The sequence below is a fragment of the Dromiciops gliroides genome, chromosome 3 (assembly GCF_019393635.1).
Source record: "Dromiciops gliroides isolate mDroGli1 chromosome 3, mDroGli1.pri, whole genome shotgun sequence".
Lineage (NCBI taxonomy): Eukaryota > Metazoa > Chordata > Mammalia > Microbiotheria > Microbiotheriidae > Dromiciops > Dromiciops gliroides.
In genome coordinates this window covers 303,617,958-303,642,990 of record NC_057863.1, presented here as the reverse complement: position 1 = coordinate 303,642,990, position 25,033 = coordinate 303,617,958, and positions in this window count along the sequence as shown.

Below are 25,033 nucleotides of genomic sequence, written 5' to 3'. Positions count from 1 at the left end.
TAAACTTTGTTTTGCATTTTCCATTCCCAAATGATTAAGATATTTTAAAATAATTATAATAATGATTACACTTTGCAACTGATTGAAGCTTTATTTTTAAATTATTCTGAATGTGATTTTTCAAATGCTATGAATTATTTAAAATGTATATTTTTCATTTAGTACCTCAAATAACTTCCCCTTACCAAATAATCTCTTGTAAGTTTTAAGTTTTAGTTTTGACTGAAATGTGCAATTTCTTTAGCTGAAGATGTTCAACTAAATGAGCCAATTTTATGAAATATTTTGTGTGTTCACTGATTACATTAGAATATTTTAAACTCCCTCCTACAATTTGTAAACAAATCTCAGAATTATATATTTAAAGCTAGTCAATAAAAAATGAAAAAAAAGAAATCAAATAAAAAAGCTAGTCAATGAAAACACATTTATTAAGGGCTTGTTATATGCCTGCACCATTCTGGGTGTGGAGTTACTAATACAAAGAATGAAACAAACATTTTTCCTAATAAGAATCTTACATTCTAATGATGGGGAAATAAAATACATGCACACACACATACATAAATACACACAGACATACAATATACACAGACACAGAATAAATATAAATACAGGAAATGCAACTGCAAAGAAGGGAATTAACATTTGGGAGGATGAAATTGAGCTTCATGTAGAAGAAGGTAGTGATTTAGCTTTATCTTGATGGGAGAAAGGATTGATTCTATAAGGCAAGAGTTATCAGTGAGTATATTATAGGCATTGGGGACACATAGTACAAAGACACAGAAATGGTAGATGGAGTGTACTGCCTGAGCAAAAGAAAGAATGCCAAGTGTCTGGGTCACAGAGAATGGGAAGTGCAGTAATGTTCAATGATACCTGAAAGATGAGTTTGAGTCAGACTCTGTAGGGCTTTAAATTCTAAACAGAGGAATTAATATTTTATCCTAACAACAGTACTAAGTCACTGGGGGTGCCTGAGTGGAGGAATGACATGGTCAGACCTTAAAGAAGGTCCCTTAGAAATTAGAGTGTGGAGGATGCACCAGAGTGGGGTACAAGACTTGAGCCAGGAAGACCAATTAGGAAGCTTTTGAAATAGTTTCAGTGAGAGGTAATGAGGACCTGAAATAAAATGATAGCTATGTGAAAAGTGAAGAAGGGTTCAGATGTGAAAGATGTGGTGGTGATAAAAATGACAAGCTTTGACAACTGATTGGATTTATACAGTGAGGGAGAGTTGAGGAAGGATATTGCTGAAGGGACCCAAGTAGGAGACTGGAGAGGATGGTGGTGTTTTAACAGAAATAGGGAAGTTTGGAAGGGGGTGAATTTATGAAAAGATAATTATTTCATTTTTGAACATATTGAATTTGAATTTAAATGTTCAGACAATTTAACATATCCCATAGAAAAAATTGGTGATGCAGGACTGAAGTTCATGGGAGAGTCAGTGCCTGGATATAGGATATAAGTAATTATGATCCATCTGCTTGGAGATTTTAAACACTTGAGAGTTGATGAAGTTACCAAGAAAAAGGGTATACAGAAAGAAGAGAAATAGGGCTAGGATAAAACCTTGGGAAACACCCTCCATTAGGGGATGTGATATGTATAATCAGCCAGCCAAGGAGATGGAGAAGAGACCCTAGAGGTTCTCTAATCCCTAGTTTCTTAAACTGTGGGTCATGACCCCATATGGGGTCACATAACTGAATGTGGGAGTGGCAAAACTTTGCCAACATTAAAAGGTTGTGTAAGGGGCAGCTAGGTGGCGCAGTGGATAAAGCACCAGCCCTGGATTCAGGAGTACCTGAGTTCAAATCCGGCCTCAGACACTTGACACTTACTAGCTGTGTGACCATGGGCAAGTCACTTAACCCCAATTGCCTCACTTAAAAAAAAAAAAGAAAAAAAAAAGGAAAAAAAAGGTTGTGTAATCTTTACATGTAACGGGAAAAAAATAAAATACTTTATTAATTTTTTTAAAAAGGTTGTGTATACCTCTTTTATAGGGTCTTGTAAAAATTTCTTGGGCAAAAAGGGGTTGAGAGTAGAAAAACTTGGGGCAGCTAGATGGCGCAGTGGATAGAGCACCAGCCCTGGATTCAGGAGTACCTGAGTTCAAATCCAGCCTCAGACACTTAACATTTACAAGCTGTGTGACCCTGGGCAAGTCACTTAACCCCAACTGCCTTACTAAAAAAAAAAAAAAGAAAGAGAGTAGAAAAACTTTAAGAAGCCCTGCTCTAATCCACTCCCCAGATTTGACAAATGAGGAGCCTGAGGCAGAAAGATTGATCAGATGACTTGCTCAAGGTCACACTGATAGTAAGTGGTAGAGCTAGTATTCTTTCAAACTCGAGTACTTTGACTAAAAATATGGCATTCTTTCCATTCTACCATGCACAACCTCTGTCAGGGATTTTTAGGTAGTTCTTCTGTTCCTGACCATTTTGGAAGGTAGTTTTTGAGTCTGAAGGTTCAATCTCTTCCTTTTGATTTTTCCAACTGTTTCACTGAATTGCCTTTTACATCACTAGGAGTCCCCCTAAACAAGTTGCCATAGAGGAATCTTCCTATCTCCCCTCCTATTTCTTATCTCCTAGGTGCATTTTCTACCACACTCCACTTTATTTCTAAGTTTAACAAAGTAACACAAACCAATAGATGACATCATTAGGTTTCTCTGGAAAATCTTTTCCATTTTGCCACCCTGATAGCCAGCCTGGAAAAGTGGTTTTGAATTTCTAATCTTTGTCAGCCTCATTTCTCTGAGGACATCATCACTCTGAGAAATAGTTTGGAATCAATACTGGGATCAAGTCCACTATGGAAATAAGACTGGGAGAAATGTTCTCAAGAGCTTTTAGTAGGGATGAAAGAAATATTGAAACTCTAAAAAAAAAAAAAAAAAGGACAAAATTTGTTGGATTGTTTTGTTGGCTAAACTTATTCACTGAAAATGACACAGCCAAAAGTGATTTCAGTAGGAGAGGGTGCATAATGCATATAATGTGCATAATGAGGATATGACAGTAACACTTATCTGAAACCAAATTTCATCACCTTTGAATCCTTCCTTTTCTTACCCTAATTATTTTTCTTAAAAATCTATTATTTAGGCACTACCATAGAAACCAAGGAAGTAAAATATACCTTAACTGGTTTTTTTAATGTTGTTTGGCATTCTTTTCTGCCCTGAGCTTTTCAGTAGCTTTTAACTACTTTTGCTTTAATTTAGATTTTTATAAGGATTCATCTGTAAAGATGGTCCTCATTTATGGTGGTATCATCAGTAGGAGTGTGACAGCAAGGACTTAAGCAGCATTAAAAGTCATTTTCTCTCAGACAATGTGCTGTGGTACATGGTAGATATTGTTCCTTCTGCTTTTATCTCGTTGCCATAGAGTCTGCCCGTTGAATTAGTTCCCATGGGGCCACCTGGGTTTGATGTCTGAATGTCAGTTGCTTTTTCTACTATTCTTTTCTCCCCATATTCTGTTCTCTGTTGTTTTTTTAAAGATGATTTTTTTTGGTAGTTATCTCACTTCTGCTTTCAGTGTATCTGGGTGCTTCAATGGTCTAGTCAAATATATTTTTATTCAGTAACTCAGTCATTTGATAATCATTTTAGTGCCTCCTTCTGTGACAGACATTTTGCTAAGTGCTGAGGATATGTAAAAGGAGAACACAGCATAGTCCCTTCCTCTGATGCATAGGAGATAACATGTTAATATCAAGGAATATACAACCATATATTAACAACATATATGGGTAATTAGAAACATGTACTATGCATAAAGGCAATTAGAAAAGCAAGGCTTAGCAAATAGAGAGACTCTGAAAGTCTTCTTGCAGAAGGTGGTATTCAAGCTGAGACTTGAAGAAAGCCAGGTATCTTAATATGGAGTATTGCAAACATAGAGGTGAGCCAGTGAAAAGCACAGAGAAGAGAGGAGTTTGAGGAATTGCAATAGAATAGTGTAGCTAGATCACAGAGCGAATCAGAGGATAAAGGTAAGATAGCTGGAAAGGTGGGATGGTAGGTTTCTAGGAAGAATTGTGAATACTAAACAGAGTTTATATTTGATGATCAAGGTAATAGGGGGCCACTGCAGTTGATTGAGTTGGGGTATGGGGGGGTGTGAAATGTTCAGAGCCATGCTTTAGAAAAATCACCATGACAGCTAAGTTGGACTGAGGAGACACTTGAGACAGGGAGACAAATTATTCTAGAGCCCTAATGCACACTGACCTGTCACTGAATGATAAGAGTCAAAGACTCATGGATAAAGATTTTGTTGCTGTTGTTGTTTTGGCTGATCACTTGAAACAATGACAATAATATTTGAAATTTTTCATTGCTCACTGACTCTGGATTCAATTTTAAATATTAACACTCATGGTAGTTGTGTCTTTGTCTAAGTTATGGAAAAATGCAATAGTTAAAAGGGGAAAATATCAAATTGGATGAATATGCTGAAGAATCTAGATCCAAAAGATCTATGGAGTTTTCTAAATGAGACTGCTAAAGAATATACACAATTCTCAGAACCACATGGAACTTTTATAAAAATTGACCATGGATTAAGGCATAAAAACATTTTAATAAATGTAAGAAGGCAGAAATAGTAAATATATCCTTTTTGGACCATAACACAATAAAAGTAGTAATTATGTCAGGGACCACAAATAAAAAACAGGGACTCAAATGGAGACTTAATGATGTCCTATATAATGACTTGGTCAAAAAGCAAATCACTGGAACAATAATTTTCTAAAAAAATAATGATAGTGGGGCAGCTAGGTGGTGCAGTGGATAAAGCACCGGCCCTAGATTCAGGAGGACCTGAGTTCAAATCCAATCTCAGACACTTGACACTTACTGTGTGACCCTGGGGCAAGTAACTTAACCTTCATTGCCCTGCCCAAAAAAAAAAAAGATGATAGTGATGAAACAACATACCAAAATTTCAGCATGCAGTTAGCTAAAGCATCCTATAACTTTGCTGAATTGATTATTTCAATTTTTTTTTGCATTAACTCTGAAGTTCTTTAGATCACATGTATCAAATATTTGGCCCACAGATCATAAGCCTATAATATTCCTAAGTATTTTGTGAAGCAGAAGAAAATGTCATTGGAAACATTTTACAAAATAAATATATAATAAAAGATAGATATATTACATTTTAAGGCTAAGTTAATATGTGTTCCACAGGAATGACTATGTGTGGTTTAGTGTTCCCCATTTCTATTTGAGTTTGGCACCACTGTCCTGCTTTGACCGTCATGTCATCTTCAAATCATCAGAAATTTATCTCTTCTTTTCCCATATTTATTCATTTGATTTCTTTATGTTTTGTTGCTAGAGCTGGAATTTCTAGCTATATATTAAATAGTAGTGGTGATAATGGGCATCCTTGATTTAGCCCTGACTTACTGGAAAGGACTCTTTTAATTTTTCTCCATTAGACATAATATTTATTCTTGGTTTCAGAGAGGTACTGCTTATACTACTGTGGAAAAGTCCATTTATTCACATGATTTCTAATATTTTGAACAGAAATGGCTGGGTTTTTTGTTCAGTATTTTATTATTTTCCAGTTACATATAAGGATAGTTTACAATATTTGTTTTCATAGGATGTTTAGTTCCAAATTTTTCTCCCACGATACCTTCCCTCCCTCCTCCCCAAGACAGAAAGCAATCTACTATATGTTATATATGTGCAATCACATTAAACATATTTATGCATTAGTCATATTGTGAAAGAAGAGTCAGAGCACAAGGGAAAACCTTCAAAAAGTAAGGAAAAAAACCAGCCCCAAAGTAGAAACATTGTGGTTCAATCTGCATTCATAATCCACAGTTCTTTTTTCTGGATGTTGAGAACATTTTCTATTATGAAGTTCTTTGAAATTATTTTGGACCATTGTATTGCTAAAAAGAGCCAAGTCTATCACCATTGGTCATCACACAATGTTGCTGTTACTGTGTACAATGTTCTCCTGGTTCTGCTCCTCTCAGCATCAGTTCATGTAAGGCCTTCCAGGTTTCTCTGAACTCCTCCTGCTCATCATTACTTTTCACATTGATTTTTTAAAACTTTGTGCTCTAAATTTTCTTATTCCCTCCCTCCTCATCCCTCCCTATGAAATCCAGCAATTCAATATAAGTCATACATGTGCAAAACATCTTCTCATTACTCAGGTTGTAAAAGAAAATAGACAAAATACCTTTAGAAAGAGGAGCTAACAAATAAAATTATACTTCAATTTGTATTCAGATACAATCAGTTCTATCTCTGTTGATGGTTTGCACTTTTCATACATCCTTCTGTTGGCATCCTGCTCATCATTTCTTTCACAGTTGCTTTTGTTAACTGTATTACCCTCCATCTTATTCCCTCCCTTTGATATTTACTCTATTTTCTATCTTCCTTCACCCTATCCCTCCTCTGAAGTGTTTTCCTTTTTACTGCCCCCTACCCCAATCTGTCCTTCCTTCCAATGCCTCTCCACCCCATCCCCTTCCCCTCCCACTTTCCCACAGGGCAATATGTGTGTGTGTATGTATATATGTATATGTATGTATGTATGTATATGTATATGTGTGTGTGTGTGTGTGTGTATATATATATATATCACTATACCCTCTTGAGTGTGTATGCTATTCTCTCTTTGAGCCAATTCTGATGAGAGAAAGTCTCACTCACTCCCCCGCTCTTTCCCCATCTTCCCCTCCACTCCATAAGCTTTTTCTTGTTTCTTTTATGTAAACTACTTTTCACCACTCCACCTCTCCCTTTCCCTTTCTTCCAGTGCATTCCTCTTACCCCTTAACTTTATTTTGAAGATGCCATCATGGGTCAGCTAGGTGATACAGTAGACAAAGCACCAGCCCTGGTTCCAGGAGGCCCCGAGCCCACATCTGGCCCCAGACATAAGCCACCCCACCCTGCCTGCCCCACAAAAAACAAGAACGAACAAAAAATAAGTGCTTTCCCTTCATATTCAATTCACACCTGTGCCCTCTGTCTAAGTATATTCCTTTCAGCTGCCCTAAAACTGAGAAAGTTCTTATGAGTTAGAAGCATTATCTTCCCATGTAGGAATATATACAGTTTAACCTTTTAATATCCCTCATGGTTTCTTTTTCCTGTTTATCTTTTTATGCTTCCCTAGGGTCTTGTATTTGAAAGTCAAATTTTCTATTCAGTTTTAGGTCTTTTCATCATGAATGCCTGATAGTCCTCTTTTTCATTGAAGTCCCATTTTTCTCCCTGAAAGATTATACTCAGTTTTTCTGGGTAGGTAGGTGATTTTTTTATTGTAATCACAGGTCTTTTGCCCTCTGGAATATCATATTCCATGCCTTCTAGTCTTTTAATGTAGATGCTGATAGATCTTGTGTTATCCTTACTGTAGCTCCACAGTATCTGAATTCCTTTTTTCTAGCTACTTGCAATATTTTCTCCTTGACCTGGGATCTCTGGAATTTGGCTATAACATTCCTGGAAGTTTTCCTTTTGGGACCTGTTTCAGGAGGTGAATAGTGGATTCTTTCAATGTCTATTTTACCTTCTGCTTCTAGAATATCAGGGCATTTTCCCCTGATAATTTCTTGGAAGATGATGTCTAAGCTCTTTTTTTGATCATGGCTTTCAGGTAGTCCAATGATTTTCAAATTATCTCTCCTGGATCTATTTTCCAGGTCAGCTGTTTTTACAAGGAGATATTTCATATTGCCCTCTATTTTTTTTTATTCACTTGGATTTGCTTTACTGTGTCTTGGTTTCTCATAAAGTTACTAGCTTCCATTTGTTCAATCCTAATTCTTAAGCAATTATTTTCTTCAGAGAGCTTTTTTATCTCCTTTCCCATTTAGCATTTCAAGCTATTGACAGCCTATAGAAACTTAAGACCAGAAATAAATGAAAAATGAAGGTGTTTTGAAACTAGTCATGGGAACCAGAAAGAGACATTCACAGAAAAGGCCAAATTTGTCCCCAGATTCACCTTATGATGTATAAACCCCCAAAACACACCTCCATTGAAAAAGGTACCCACCTCAGGGGTTGGCTCAGGACCCCAGGAATTCCAAATTAGGATAAGCCCTCCCCTGTACCTCCCAAAGGTGGAGATTATTATAATGAGACTGATAATCAATTTATCCATACTCTAAATATAACTGTCTTTTCTTTCCTTATTCGAGAGATACCTTTCCACTTTTCTGGTTTTCTCCCTGTGATCACCCACAGTATTGCAATAAAACTTGGGAAACTAAGTTAATGAGTCTTGTAATTCCTTTGGGATGACTCACAATCAATTTGACCCCAAATTCTGCCCACATCATCCTTTGGCGCCCCAGGTATCTCTCAAATACAATGGTACAAGAAAGTTCCAAAGGATTCATGATGGAAAAGGCTCTCCAAATCCAGGAAAAAAAAGAACTGTGGAATATGGATGCAGATTAAACCATACTATTTCTTTTGGGTTTTGGTGCTGTTGTTTTTCTTTTTTGAGCTTTTTCCTTTTTGCTCTGATTCTTCTCTTATAACATGACTAATGCAGAAATAAGTTTAATGTTATTCTACATATATAACCTATATCAGATTACCTGCTGTCTTGGGGAGGGGGGGGGAGGGAAGAGAAAAATTGGAAATTAGAAATCTTATAAAAACAAATGTTGAAAACTATCTCTACTGGAAAATAATAAAATACTTTTATAATTTAAAAAAAAAAGAATATCTAGGCAACAGCTAGGTGGCACAGTGGATAAAACACCAGCCCTGGATTCAGAAGGACTTGAGTTCAAATCTGGCCTCAGACACTTGACACTTACTAGCTGTGTGACCCTGGACAAATCACTTAACTCTCATTTTAACTCTCATTGCCCTGCCAAATATATATATATATATATATATATATATATATATACACACACATATATGGTCTAGAATATAATACCAGATTGTTAGTTATATAACACCTTAATGTTTGCAAAGTCCTTTACCTGTATTTCATTTGAGCCTCACAACAATCCTGTGAGTAAGTGGTACAGATTATAACATTTCTGATTTACAGATAAGGAAACTAAAATTCAGAGTTGAATTAAGTGGCTTCTCCAAGATTATATAACTATTAAATGTCAAAATGAAAATTGAAACCAAGATGTTTCTGACACCAAGTCCAATTGTCTATCCACTAAACTATGCTGCCTCAGTATTCTAAGTTTCCACACCCACTTTGTGTCCTCTCTGGGGCTCTCTCTTTTGTTTGGAGCTTCTAAAGATTGCAAAGCTTTATTTTTGCTTCTAACCTTCCCTGTGCTAGTACAACTAAGTATCTCTGTTTGCTACACTGGTACTTAATTTTCTCTCCCTCTCTCTACTTCCTCTATCCTTTTTCTGTTGTCCTCTGGCTCTGTGTCTCTCTGTCTCTGTCTCTGTTCTTTCACTTCCCAATGCCCCCCTTTCTCCAACTTGAAGCGCCTCCATGTGGTCCTGTTTCAACTGTAATATCATAGCACATATACCTTGGCTCTCCCCCATCACTCCCATTTGTCTGAGCTATTCACCACCAAAGTCCTAACCATTCCTTCTCCCCTAGAGGAAACTAGTTCCAAGAAGCACAATAAATGCTTAGAGAAGTTTTTATTTAATTTTAATATTGGGAAATCCCTGCTACATTCCCTTCCATCTCTGTAGAATTACCCTAAAATACTGTTAGAGCTTTTCCTCTCTGGTAGTGGGATCCAACTCTTTCCCTCCCTCTTCATTCAGTGACCCTACTCCCTTACCCCACAAGGGAGTGAGAGAAAATAATTTCCCTTCCAAAAGTCCTCTAGAATTTTGGCCAGTAGTCTTCCAAATTTCCCCGTGCCAACCTTCTCCTCTCTTCCCCTGAGATGAATTCCTCTGTACTATCCCATCTCCAATATTATAGGTTTCTTCATGAGGGAAAAAAGTATTTTATCTCTGAAATAATAAAGTAGGTCTTCACCCTATTCTTCACATGATTTTAGCTCCCTATCCTCAATTTCTTTTGAAAAAACAGATTTTTTTTAAATCTCCAATAGTCCAATTTCATAAACTTTTCTATGTCTAGAAGTCTGAAAATATTTATTTCTCCATCTTTCATTATTCTCTGAACATGTTTAATTATCTTCCCAATTTGGAGTTTTTATGTTTAGTTTGTTGCTCATCTTTCATTTCTTTGGGAAGAAAAACCTATATTTTAACTTTTCTTTAGTATTTGATTTGTTACTTTGCTGGAATCCACTGGGGATACAAACAAAATGTTCAGCTTACTATAAGCTTCACAGCATATGTTTACATATCCTTCACAGAGGATTTATAACCATCTTCTTTGCTTTTCATAAGATCACATTCTCTATATATTTTTTATTCCTTACAAATGAGAAGCAATATTGCTCTGATATGACTGATTTTCCTTAGGAAAGGAACTCTTTATTTTCTGGATGCCTTCAATATCTTTTGTTTGTTGTAATGATTTTGAAATTTGACCATACTGTTTCTTGGTGGGTGAAACTTGTGGATCTGTAGATTATGACACCTTCTTTCACTATATCTGGGCAAGTCTCTTATATAATTTCCTGACATTCAGGGTTTTCCTATATAATTTCTTTTCTTTTCTTTTCTTTTTTTTGCGGGGCAATGGGGGTTAAGTGACTTGCCCAGGGTCACACAGCTAGTGTTAAGTGTCTGAGGCTGGATTTGAACTCAGCTACTCCTGAATCCAAGGCCAGTGCTTTACCTACTGCACCACCTAGCTGCCCCTATATAATTTCTTGATAAGGTTTTTTCTCCTGATTTTTTCTTCTGGAAGGCATATACTATTTACAATACTTCTTTGAATTCTATAATGATGTCAAGAATTCTACTTCTGTGGCCCATTACTTTCAATCTTGTTTTTTTTTTTATTTTGTTCAACTAATTTCTGCCTTCCTTGGTATTTTGCATTCCAATTCTGTCATTCTAATTTTCAAAAAAGCTACTACTTTGGAGCATGTCTTTGTCCTTCGTTTTAAAGTCTTTATTTACTTACTAGACTTGGTTCTCCCTTGACAAGTCTCTCTCCCATCCTTGTTTCTTTTATCTCTTCACTTCTCAACCATTCTGGAGCTTCTCGGAGATGCCCCATTGCTCTTTAGAAGTTTTTACTTCAGTTTCATTTGCTTTGAAATATTTGTCCATTACAATGGATTTTTTTTCAAGGCTTGTTTGCCCATTTTTCATCCTTTGTCAGATTTAATCAATATCAATCAGTCTTTTCACAGCTTTTTCTATGATGTCATTGTTGAAATTATGCTTCTTGGACCAATCCGTTCCCTTCTATACTATCTTGCTTTATAAGATAACCATCACTACTATGTTCTTCCCCAGACTCATGTTCCTCTTCTGTCTGTTATTTCAAGGCCTCTGAAGTAGGGCAAGATCTGTAGACATCAAGGAGTGAGGATGAACAATCAGATAAGTGCCCCAGGGTAACAGAGAGAAATAGCAGCTAAAAAGACTAAAAATGGAGTCCTCTTTGGGGTGGGACAATAACAGATTTCGGCCCTCTCTTTTGAAGCCATGCAGAGATAAAGGTATGGCCAGGAATTGTGCTTGGGAAAGATATTTCTCCATCCCTAAGCTAAGCATAGGGCAGTCACCTGGGATCCAGGAGGCACAAAATAAATAGACCATATAACGAGGTGACATCCATTGGATGAGTGGGAATAATCCCTCCACTGCCTTCAGATCTGCTTACAAATAATTTTTTCAGTGGTGACAGAATTGATTATGCCATTAACAAGAGTTACCCCCTCCTCAGTGGTGAATGATTTGATGTGGGGCTGGTGTTGGAACCAAGATTGAGCTTCATTTTAGTGGTCAGAGATCAGTGCAGATTAATGGTGGTCAGAACTTATTAGAGCCGTATGTAGCCTGGTGCCTTGGCCCTAGTAGAGAAATGGTCCTGTTGGATTAGATTGGTGAAACTGTTGCTTCATCATCCAGACTTCTTGGAGGTGCGCTCCAAGGTTTTTTGGAACCCTCACATTTTTGCCCAGTAATCTAGGTTAGAGGGGAGAGGCACTCATGGGCTAGTCATTGGGGCCTAATAAAAACAGTGTAAGGTCAGAGCTGAGTATATATACAGCAAGCCATTGATCAGGACCAAGTATAATTATGGCCAGTGGAAGTTTGGCCCCCAAATGGGGTACCTGGTGCATCGATGGCCTGTTAGTAAAGGAAAGAATTAGGTATAGCTTCAATTCCAGAATTCCAGATAGCTTTGCTTGTTGTGGTATAGGTCCAACAGAGTTGTGGCCTGGTATTTAGAGTCCTTAGCTTAATGTTTGAGGCCTAGTGAAGATGAGGTCCACAAGATTGAGCCTCTGGACAGGGTGGTCAGTGCTTGATGATGGGTACCCAACGGAGTAGTGGCCTAGGGAGTCATACCCTAAAATGAACTTCACTTCATTACTCAAGCTTAACCGTTTCAATGACCTGGGCTTCAGAGGTCATCATTGGAGGCTCAGTGTTGTGACCTATGTTGAGTGCAGCTAGGACCTAGGACAGCTTCAACGTGATGCTGAGGACTCATGACAATTGAATCATAGTAGACCGTTGTCCTAGTGTTAAGTGACAAGGCCTAATGGGTCAATACCACTTAAAACCTCTGTAAAAGGAGTTGTGGCCTCCTAGTTTAAAATTGATGTAAACTCTAGAGTATTACTCAGAGAACAGAACTGCAGAATTTGCCCTAAGGGAAAGATCAGAGTATTGTCTTTTCCAAGTTTTGACTAGTCCAGATCAGATGTTTTCATATCCATGACTCTGGACTGACCAGGAGCAGGATGACATAGCTGAGCAAATGTAGCCCAGTGCCAGAGGTGGGAACACTAGAACCAGGTGGCCCAGCATCTGAGACTAGGTGAAGTCAGCTTTGCTCTGGTGACTGGGGCTTATTAATCCATCTGTGACCCTAATCTGTGAGTCAGGGCAAATTAAGGATTCATCTTCAGGTTTGGAACCCTAGTCCATACATAGAATAACCTCAGCCCTGAAGTCCAGAATGAAGGTAAAGAGGAAGACTGAGGCACCTACCTGGTGATTATATTATTTGGGTGGTTTAGCCATACACTTTTGACTCAGATATGTCATAGTCTGTGTTTTTACTTTTAGTTTCAATCCTGCTCAAAGTCAGAAATAAGGTCATTCAAGTCCTGCTTTTCATACCTATTTGCTGTGTGAAGTCATTGAATCTCCCAGTGCCTCAAGCCACTCTCAGAATGTTAAAGGCAGAAGAGTTGCCAATCAGCATTGGTATAGGGAGTTGCCTCTCTAGGAGCTCCACATGCAGATGAAATCTGCAGGTCCACACAAAAAGGGCATAGCTTTTGCCTGGGGGCACATGCCACACGGTGTGAGAGGACAAAGTGATGTAGTGAAGCAGAGGGGCAAGTATCAGAAATTGGTGTTCACAAAATTACTGTTGACTTGGCCTAGTGACAAAAGCCTTTTAGAAGAACCTGGACCAAAACTGCTGCTGAAGAAGGGACCAAGGGAGAGCAAAAGATCTACTGCATATCCCAAATAAAAGGGAAAGGATAACCTTTAGGGAGCAGGGTTTGAAAAAAGTATTGTGTCACATTTGTCAATCATCCTTGGAACAGAAGGATGATGAGTATTGTCATTTTGGAGGAAATATCTCCTCAGATAAGAAACGCTCTAGGTGCAAAGCGTTGGTGGGATTGTGTCAATAGAAACTCTATGGCTACATTTTATTCCCCTCCTTACTGATAGATGATACAATGAGCCAAACTGATTCTACCTTGAAGGAGTCCTCTACCATCTAAGAGATTGTTAATCTCAGAGATATTCATTTTCTAACAGGAACAAACTGGATCTTTATCAACTCCTGTGACTCTCAGGCCTTCATACCTCTCCCCCACACCACCCCCATTTTTTTCTGCTGTAGAATACCAAGGATTGACTGTTTACCCTAAGCCAGCCCCAAAAGCTATAAAAACCCAATCTATACCCTAAGAGGCTGAAGCCACTGCCAGCCCAAGCAATCTTCCTTAGCCCCCTAATAAATTTCTACTATAAATGGGTACTCACTTTTTTTGCCACAGTCTTGCAGACCCAATGGCAGGTGAAATTCTTCCTGTGCTCTCAAGGAACCCAGGCTGGGAAAACTCCCACAATGCACCTTCATTTTCAAAGTGACTCCCTATCCATTGCTAACATTAGATCCAAACAAGAAACCCCTGGCATGAATGACTACTATTATTATCCCTATTTAGCAAAACCAGGACTCAAATGTAAGTCATTAATATTTGGAGTAGTTAAGTGATTTTCTTAAGGCCATATGCATAGTAAGGAGCAGAGGCATGATTAGAACCTAGGTCTTTTTAGGTCTAGACCAGTGTTCTTCCCGCTATATATACCGTGATGGTTCACAGGATCATGGGGTCAGGATAGATACCTGCACAAGAATCATAAAAAAGGCTCCAAAGGAAAGATATAACGGGCTCCCTTTTGAAATGACAAAAATCAAAGTTCCCACTTTTTAGAAATATGTAGTTTTAACCCTATTTGTCTAGTTAAGAATTTCCTTAAGAAAATATGTTAATAAAATAGTAAAGAGATCTCACATTTCACTGACACTCTCCACCCAACACTACCCTGAAGGGGTTAATGGGACATTTCATTTTAATCCATTTCCTTTTGTCTATGTTCTGGGGCACTGATATTGTGCTTCGATTTCTCATAGGACCTGCTTCAAGACAACTGATAAAATAGGTCAAGCTAATTATGGTACACAAGGGTCTTCCCTTTGCATTCTATCCTCACACCCCTCCACTTCCCCTACCTTCATTAATGCATAAGGGACTGACAGGCTCATTTACATCAAGACATAAACTCAGAAAAGACTGGAACTATTCTTCCTGCTGCATATTAGCTAAAATAAGAAACTCAATTTATGTGACCCTGTAATTTCTTATGTTGCTTTCTTATAGGAAATCTTTACCTTAGCCTATCCAAATCACAAATTTCTTTTTGAAAATATCTATTTGTTTTTACAAGATTTTATTCTTTTTCCCCTCCCACTAAGCTTGACTACCTGGCAGAAATGAAACTTGTCATATGATTTCCATAGATGAACCTTTGGAAGGATCTTCATGGAGAAAGCAAGCTTGAGTGGGAAAGAGGTCAAGGAAAATGGCATTCTGACCACAAAAGAGCAGCTAAACTTGACTGAATGAGGCTCCTCCCTCAATGGCTGATGTGTCACTGCATTGAGGGAAAGTGTGGGTGTGAATTTATGATAGGGCTATGGCCAAGTGAGGGAAGAGAAGGCAGTAGTATTGGATTGTGTGGCCCTCTGCCTGTCTTGGTCTGAAGAGGAAAGGCTGGACCAACCCCAGCCCCAGCCAAGTCTCTCTGGCCACTATCATACATGACTTCCTTGCTTCTTACCTCCCCTTCCCTCTTCATCCTCCTCAACCTCCACTCTGTTGAGTCAAATGAAAAATAAATCCTCATAACAAATCCTGCAAAATGAATTCCCACATAGGTCACGTCCAAAAACAGTTTGTCTTCAAATAAGGCTTCTTAACCCAGTTTTAATACTGATTTTGCCATTGATCTCACAGGGTTTTGCTCAGACTTGAACACTGATGCTCCCAAAAGGATTTTTCCTGTATAGGCAGTTCTTGTTTTACATAAGGGGATCTTTCCTCAGACCTCTACATAAAGTGATTTTATGTAATATGAATTTGCCCCTACACATCCGCTTCACTTTCCCTAGATGACAAAGGCATACACAAAATAATACCTTTACCCAAGTCATAAAATGTGCTAAAATGCAAACATATTAAATTCTGTACCATGATAATAAACAAAATTATGAAATTAATGGTAAAGTTAATGATAAAGCATGCACAATACTATACATTAAAGTTAACATATTGTGCAATATGTGGTCCCTTCCTCTCCCACTGCAAGTAGTCTTTATTATTGGTGGTTGGCTACACAACTTTTTTTTTTGGGGGGGGGACAGGGCAATGAGGGTTAAGTGACTTGCCCAGGGTCACACAGCTAGTACGTGTCAAGTCTCTGAGGTTGGATCTGAACTCAGGTCCTCCTGAATCCAGGGCCAGTGCTTTATGCATTGCACCACCTAGCTGGCCCCTGCACAACTTTTTAAAAGAAGTTATTGAAAGATGTCTGGACTTTGGTTTTCTTTTTTTCTTTACATATCTGATAATAGCAAGCAGTATTATCCTCAGCTAGTCTTTGAACCTTTAAAAATATTGAAGTATATGGATTCATCTTTTCAATACAAAAAAAAAGTTTGCTCAAATGACAAAATGCTTTTGTTTTGTTGTGAACCTTTTTAATTTGACCTTGAGTTCTGAAGCTTCCCTTTTTTCTTTGCAGCTAGCAGCTCAATCAGATCCTCATTCAATAATTCTTCTCCAGGAGACTCAACTCCTCAACATCATTCTCTTCCACTTTGAGCTTCAATTCTTGTGCTCATTTTTCAACATTTTTACTTCTTTGAACATTTCATCTTTGTCAAATCCATGAAAATCAGGAATAATCCACAGGCACACTTTTCCCAAAACTCTCTTTATCCATGTTTCTGTTACATATTCCAATGATTTAGCAATATTCTGTATTGCATGGTAAATATTATGTGACTTCCAGAAATCTCTAAGTGTCAAAAATTTATCTGCATCCAAAGCTGCAACTGCCTGGGGAAACATAGTGCATAAATATCACACCTGAAAATTTGCAATCACTCAGGTTGTAATAATGAGGTAGTGTTAGGAGGACACTTTTACATTTTCATTAAAATCATCCAGAAGGGGAGAATGACCTGGGGCATTTTCCAAAATTATTAGAATCTTCTTGAAAGAAACATCATCATTACAAAAATTCTCAAACTTGGGGATGAAAGCAGTGCATAAACCAATGTCCAAAGATGATATGGGTTATCCATGCTTTAGGCTTAGCAAAATAATGCAAAGGCAAATGCCTTGCTGATTCCTTGCAATGTTCTCAGATTTTCTGAGTGGTGCACAAGAATAGGTTTTGATTTGCAAGTCCCAGATGTATTCCCACCAAGCAGAAAAATAACTATTTTCAAAGCTTTATGCCCCAGCACAATTTTTTCCATGAACCAAAATGTAGGACTTAGATGGCATTCTTTGATAAAAATAGGTCAGTTTTGTCAAGTTTGCTCCAGTAAGTAGGGACCTTTATTATTTTTTCAAGAACTCTGAGAACTTCTATGCTGCTTCAATAGCTGCACTAACAGTTTCTTCTGACACTTGCATGTTATAAAATCCTACATGATTTTTAAATTGTGCAAGCCAATCACTACTTGTTGTAAATATCTGTGGAAGTTCCTTCAAGATACTTTACCTTTAATTTTTTTTGTTTGTTTTTTTGGTTTTTGGTTGTTTGTTTTGTTTTTGTGAGGCAATTGGAGTTAAGTGACTTGCCTAGGGTCACACAGCTGGTAAATGTCAAGTGTCTGAGGCCATATTTGAACTCAGGTCCTCCTGAATCCAGGGCCAATGCTTTATCCACTGCGCCACCTAGCTGCCCCTACCTTTAAATTTTAAAGAGGCTTTCAAGCCTTGGCTTGAAATGTCATCAAGTTTAGAGGAATATCCTTTTGAGTCTGGTCTTCCATCCACAGTTAGTAGTGGTTTCTCCATCTCTAGAATAGCACTTTCTCTTTGTTTAGACAGGTAAGTCAACTTCATGCCAGCATCCTTCACTATGGTGCTTGCAGTCAACACTGCAAACTGCAAGACTAAATTCACATGCTATCAACAATGACAACTTTGTTCTCCGTATTTTCTTATTATTTTCATTTTCATTTTCAAGTCTATTATCTTACGCTTATGAGATGGTTCACTTTTTCCTTCAAGAGCATGAATTGCTGCAAGCCATGGTGAAAATATAAAGATCAATATTAAACATGAGAGGTGCAGTATCACTCACTGTCTGCAGATAGATGGGCACTGACATAGAGATGTCTCTCAGTTCCCCACTACCATGATGCTGCCCATATTGTGTAGTGTCATTGTACAGTGTCTGTTTTACATAAGCAATCTTCGTATTTTGGCTGTAGGGAATGTAGATTTCTTTCAGAATTCTTTAATGTAGAGTTGAATTTATGTAATGTGAATTTTCATAAAGTGAAAACTGTATCTGTATTCAAAGGCAAGAAAAATAATTTGACATTGAAATTATAAAGAATTATGTGACAATCCCTTAGCAAATTGGAAATGGGGAAGCACATTAAAAACTTCCCTTTTTAATTGTTGAAAATATTAAGAATTAAATATGTGTCTGTGGAGAAAGTGGACCAACAACGCTGTTCTAAGTTTGAAGGAAAAATGCCCCAGATAAAGTCATTTTAGGGGCCAAGAACATAGAGGTACAGGGTCTGCAAACCTAGGAAAAGCCAGTTTGCTTCTATCTTGAAGGAAGCCCCAACCACCTTAAAGATTTACTGCCAGCAAAGGATATTCAGATAAGGCTAAATAATGAAAAAATAATTTTCCCACAGGAACAAACCTGACTTTTGGCAACTCCTGTAACCTCAAGGTGTGCTCACTTCCCCCATTTCTTTTCTGTCACAGAATGCCACTGATTGGCTGTGTACTCTTAGAAAGTCTAAAAAGCTTTTTAAAAAAATCTGTATACCAAGAGATTGAAGCTGCTACCAGCCTGAACAATCTTCCTTATTTAACTAACAAATTTCTTTTCCTTTCAATGTGGCTATTTTATATGACACCACTCCCTGTCCTTCCCCACCCACAAGAAACTCAGGCTAGGAAACATCAACTAAGTTGGTTTGGAAATATTAAATTATATAAAATTGTTTCTAGCAGGCTTATGCTTTAAGTGCAGAATAAAGTATTCACCTACAAACTGGAATATTCTGAAAGAGCCATCCATCCATAAGAGGTGCCTCCACTTTTTCTCCTCTTATTCTTCTTAACTCCTTACAAATCTGGCTTCTGACTTCATCATTTTATCCAAAGTTACCAGTGATCTCTAATGCTAATTAATTTGATCTCTTAATTGCCAAATCTATTGGTCTTTCCTCAATCCTCATTCTCTTTGGGGTCTTCAAAATTGTTGATCACCCTTTCCTGCTTGATAATCTTGCCCAAGATCACATAGCTAGTAAGTGTCAAGTGTCCGAGGCTGGATTTGAACTCAAGTCCTCCCGAATCCAGGGCCGGTGCTTTATACACTGCGCCACCTAGCTACCCCAAGCCACCTAGCTGCCCCCAGTGTAGGTATTAAGGTAGTGATCAAAGTGCCTAAGAACAAAAGGAAAACAGTAATTATATGGAGAGATCCTATATACTGTCCATCCCTACTCATTTGGGAGCTTCTAGGAGCAAGGATTTTGTGTGTGAGTGCTGGTACAGGGCAAGGGGCCCTCCCAGCAACTATGATCAGCCAAGGCAGGGAATAAGGTCTCCCTTGACACTAAGACATCCAGAATGGCCAGAACGGAGCTGTGAAAAGGTAATCTTGAGAACAAACACTGCCTTCTGTTGCTCAGAAGCTAAATAAAGCAGTAAGTAGAAGGAGAACATCCAAGTTCATAGTGTGGAAAAAGATATGTCTTGAAAGGACTCAAACTCATTCTTTCTGATTTGTAATCTTTTAAGAATTACTGAATGTTTGAAGAAAATCAGCTGGGATGGATTGTTTGTTTCATCGGGTAGCCCAACATATTCTGATCTCCCAGCAAGCTAACCTCTTATTTCCTGAAGATATAAAACACTATTGTCCCTATTTAAAGAGCTATGAGGGGTTTTTATTTGTTTTCTTTTTTTCTTGTTTCGTTTTGTTTTGTTTTAGCTTGAGAATATTTTAGACACCACTTCAAGTAAACTGGAGCCATATTAGCATAGACCACTACCTGGGCCAAGGACCACTTGGCTAGATTACTGATTCCTTTAGTCCATTATAATACAGGATCTTCCTGCCTCCCTCTCTCCTTCCCTTGCAGAGGTCAATTCAGAGGCTCGCTCCCCTGCTCTGGGTTTACAGGGAAACAAAAGGAAACTGCCCTGTGGTTCCATGGAACCGGAATCCAAGGGCTGCCCTGGATGACTCAAGGAAAATGTCCCTTTCACTGCTTAGCACAGACCCTTCAAGGCCTTTCCTTCTCCAACTCTTAATCCTAGGAAAATATCAGTTCTATTGAGGACTTTACATCTCACTCTGGCCCCAATCTACTTTTGTCCAATCACTGTTGTCACCTTGGAACACATAAAGCTGATGACTAGTAAGAGCTTCAGGAAGACCAGGAAAAACAATAATGTATATGTTCAATAAGATCATGGACCAAGGAGACCTGCTTGAGTCTAGCTGTGGTCTTCCTGGTAGTCATAAGCTTCCCCAGGAATGGGTGGCTAAGGGCCTGGATCCCCAGTAGAAACAGTAACATAGTGCCCCTATCCTCTGCTAGTAGCAACCCCTGGGAAAACTACTTTGAGTTAACTCTATCAGATCCTTAGCACATCCCAAGTAGACAGAACCCAAATAGCTTATCAGGACCTGTTGTGGAAAAAAGATCCAGAACCTTTTCTAACCTATTCAACTGGATTCCTCTGTGAGGCCTCTTCAAGAGATGAAAGAAAAGATTCTGTTACAAATAAAATTAAGGCACATATAAACCCTAAAATTATGAAATTGTGTTAAAATGTTTTTCTTTCTGTTCCAAGAAGAACAATGATGAGAATATTCCAAAAATCATGGGAAAAACCTTGATCTATATATGAAATGAGTTGATTAAAATACTATTCATAGTTGTAGATGTTCAACTTTTACCCCATTTGGGATTTTCTTGGCAAAGAGACTGGAGTAGTTTGCTCTTTCCTTTCCCAGTTCATTTTACAGATGAAGAAACTGAGGCAAACAGGGTTAAGTGACTTGCCCAGGGTCATACAGCTAATTAGTATCTGAGGCTAGATTTGAACTCAGGAAGATGAGTCTTCCTAACTCCAGGCATGAAACTATTGACTGCACCACCTAGAATCCTGGATATCGAGTCACACAAATAAATTATTTCCAGAATATTAATAGGCCATGATGGGTAAGTGTAAGAAGTATTTGCATATTAAACCGCCTCAAATTTTTAACTCTGTGTTGCACATGGTGTAGAACCTTTTCCCTTGTCATTCAATAAAAGCAAAGATTTCCATGTGTCTTTCATCTTTCACTTTCTTATCATAATGTGGCCTTGAAGTCTACCCTGTCCTTTATTCTTTCATTCATCTTCTTTCAGGAACAGCTCATTCTACCTCTATCCTCTGCTAGTAGCATCCATTGGGAAATCAATTTTAAGTTACCTGTATTGAATCTACAGCACATTCCCAATACACAGAGCCCAAATATCTTATCAGAACCCATCATGGGAAACAATCCAAAATGCCCCCATGAGAACCTTTTCTAACCTATTCTGCTGGTTGAACCCCACCTAAAGATAATATAACAACTCTCATCCCAAAACCAAATTTCTCACTCCATCCCCGTGAGATGATACCAAGAATAGACTAAATTCTACAACTTTCTTGAAAACCATGTCTTCCTTACAATCATAGAAACCACAAGATTTAGAACAGAAAAGCAAAGCCAAGGAATTAATCTAATCTCTATTTGTAGAATTTTAAGTTCCATGGGAATTGTTTGGAAAAGATAGTTTAAGGGAAGAAAACCTTACTGAGGATTCTCAAATCTCAACACTTGGGTAACAATTAATGCATGCTTTTTCTAGCAATGGTAATTGTCAAAAATTCATCTAAGGTGAGAGGAATACTCATGCAACATACCTAGAAGTGACTTTCATGCTAGAGAAGAATGACTCTAATTATAAATTATACTTCACAGAAAAGCCCTAAGAATGTGGAGATGGTGGGGAGGGGGGGAGAGGATTAGATGGTGTTTTCTTTTATAGGTAAAATATAACAGAAATGGAATACGGCCAAGGTAGTCTACTAGGAAAGATGAGACAGTCTCTACACAACTGAGGACCCTATGGGAGGTAAGAAGACTTTGTATCTTTATATCCAAGGCTTGAGGAATTAAGGCCTTCTGTAAAGGTCACATGAAACATTGATCAAATGGTCTGTGAATGATTACAGTTCAGAAGCTTCAAACCATAGGTCTAGATGGAAATTTTATTTGCATGGAAATTGTATGTTCTCTCATGGTTCTGCAGGGTCAGGGTAATATGATATGAGGTAATAAATAGACTAGCTAGATCTTGTTGTATTATAATGTACTATTCATTTCAAAGGATATTGTCAGGTGTCACTGAAGCTCCACAATTAGATTTTGTACAAAGGCAAAAGTGATTGATTAGATATAAGAGCACTGAGGCCGGGGCAGCTAGGTCGCACAGTGGATAGAGAACCGGCCCTGGAGTCAGGAATACCTGGGTTCAAATCCAGCCTCGGACACTTAACACTTACTAGCTGTGTGACCCTGGGCAAGTCACTTAACCCCAATTGCCTAACCAAAAAAAAAGAGCACTGAGGCTAATGTCTAAAGTTATATTTGCTCTTAGGCAAGCAAATGGCAGTTTATCCTATATAATAGTATCTGTTTAAGTACAAAGGGAAATAGTTTCTCTAATCCCATTGAGGCCCTTATTACTATAAGGGCCAGGTGCTGTTAATCAAATGCTCATTCTCAGGAATTAGGTTTTCCAACTACCATGACAGTGCTCTAGAGGAAGCAGAATCTAGCCTCTCTGTGACTCTCAGGGAGCTGATCATCTCTTTTTCCTACCTCTACCCATTTTGTGGATGACAACAGTGCTCTAATTTGTGTTTGTAGAGAAATCCTCCATTTATAACTCAGACCCCACAAACTAAGAAAAAGGATGTGATGTCTTCAAAACTGTAGCCCTGTCAACGGTCCACGTCTGATGCCCCTCTCTAAGTATCAGTGGTCTGCTTAAGATAATAGGGTAAATATGCCCCTTTCCCATTGGCATCCTAACAGGGCAACTGCAGCCCTAGAACTATCCTTGGTTTTTGCTGGAGCTTCAATCTGGAGCCTCAGATATGTCTATGGCACAGAGCTGTAGACTAAGGCTTGGTCTGGGGGCCCATTTTTCCTGACATCTTTCCCACTAGGCTACTCTGTCTTCTCAAGATCTCACACTGCCTGAGAGAACATTCTTGAATTATGTATTCTTGGGATGGAGGAGGTGTCTGGACCTCTCAAGATAATGAGGGTAAAAGAAATACAGTCCCCTGGTGTCACCATACAGCCATATAACCACCAAAGAATGTGACAGTTGGTAGCTGGGTTCTGTAATTGTTGGAATCTGGAGGAATGCATAGATTCCCTTTAAAGGCAAACAACCAAAAGGAAATTGAGCTCTCATTCGGGAATCTACATGATGAAAGATCACCAACTCCAAATTTTAAAGGTGGGTATAGGGGGAAATGATGAAAGGAGGAAATAAAAGATTAACATCCTTGGCAAGAATCAAAGTACTTTAGGCTCTAATAACAGATTTTATTTTTGTTCTGAACTAAGAATCTTACAAATTTCTCTTTTCACGGAAAAGATACTTGTTCCTCAAGAGAATTCCCTCTCTTTTAGACTTTGACACTTAAACACTCCTCAAGGTTCTGACAGGACTTAGGAGTTTCACCATCAATATCCTTTCTAATCCTAGGAAGTACATACAGTATCAGATCAGGCCCAAACCCACAACATTCCAACCTCCCACCCCCACTCATATAACACCAGTCACTAAACCAATCCAAATTCCCTAAATTAAGAACTCCTTTCCCAATTAGGGTTTCCTCCCAAGTGTTCAAAAGTAGTTAGCTGTTATTTTCATTTCACCACATATAATACTTTTTTTTTTAACTCTCAGGGATTGAGGGCTCCCTTTTTGTTTGTTTTTGTTCTATAAGCCTATTGTTCAAACCATCTATCTTTAGATAAACAACTTCTTTTCTCTTGAGGAACTGTTTTTTGGCTTTATCAGTGGAATTTTCTCTTCCATTTTACTAGATGGGCAAACCTTACACAGTTGATAAAGCAAAACTTGAAATATTGAATATATAAGAAGTTTATTCTCTGAAATTCACTATTTGACTTGGAGAGAAATTGACATAGAGAAATTCATTATTTGACATAGTGAATGTATCCTCAGGTCCTTTCCTTGCTTCTCCTGCCACAATTTTTGGTATAATAAAAAATTTATCCTTTTATATACCTCAAAAGATGTTTATGAGTAAACCATCATGACAAAGTTATAGCCTTTCATCTTAGAGGTGATAAATATATTGTATTTGGAGTCAGAGTACTGCTTAATTACATTTCTTCCTCCTCTTTTACGCTCTGTACTAATTAGTGAGTCACCATTGGCCCTCAATTCTCTCCTTTCTAAAATGAGAAGGGTGGAATAACAGGTGCTAGTGTCCTCCAACTCTAAATCTTCTCAATCAATCCAGGGCAACTAATACAAGGACAAAAATAACTGTCATGTGTTGTTATGTGATAAGGACCGTGTGAGAAAGAGTGACAAAGAACTTTAAGAAGAAACTAGACTAAACTACAATGAGCAATAAACACTAGAATGAAGACTGATGGCATTATTTATTAAAGGAAGAATTAAAATGATGGAGGTATCCAGAAGGGTTAACAGAGAGACTAAGACCTGAGATCTTATCAACAGTAACCAGAGGGTTCAAGTCCTTATCAGCAAACAGTATCAACAGAAGCCTAAGGAAACAGTGGCCAGAGACCCTAAAGAACCATTAATAACTGGAATGTTTAAATTGACATTCCTGGATGATAGGAAACAGAAACTGTACCTAGAAACCAGATCTTAAAACAAAGAGATATCCTAAACAGAGAGACCCTTGGGGTCTGACAAGTTTAAACAGGTTTTATGAACATGAGCAGAAGGACTAAATGTGTCCTTAAGTT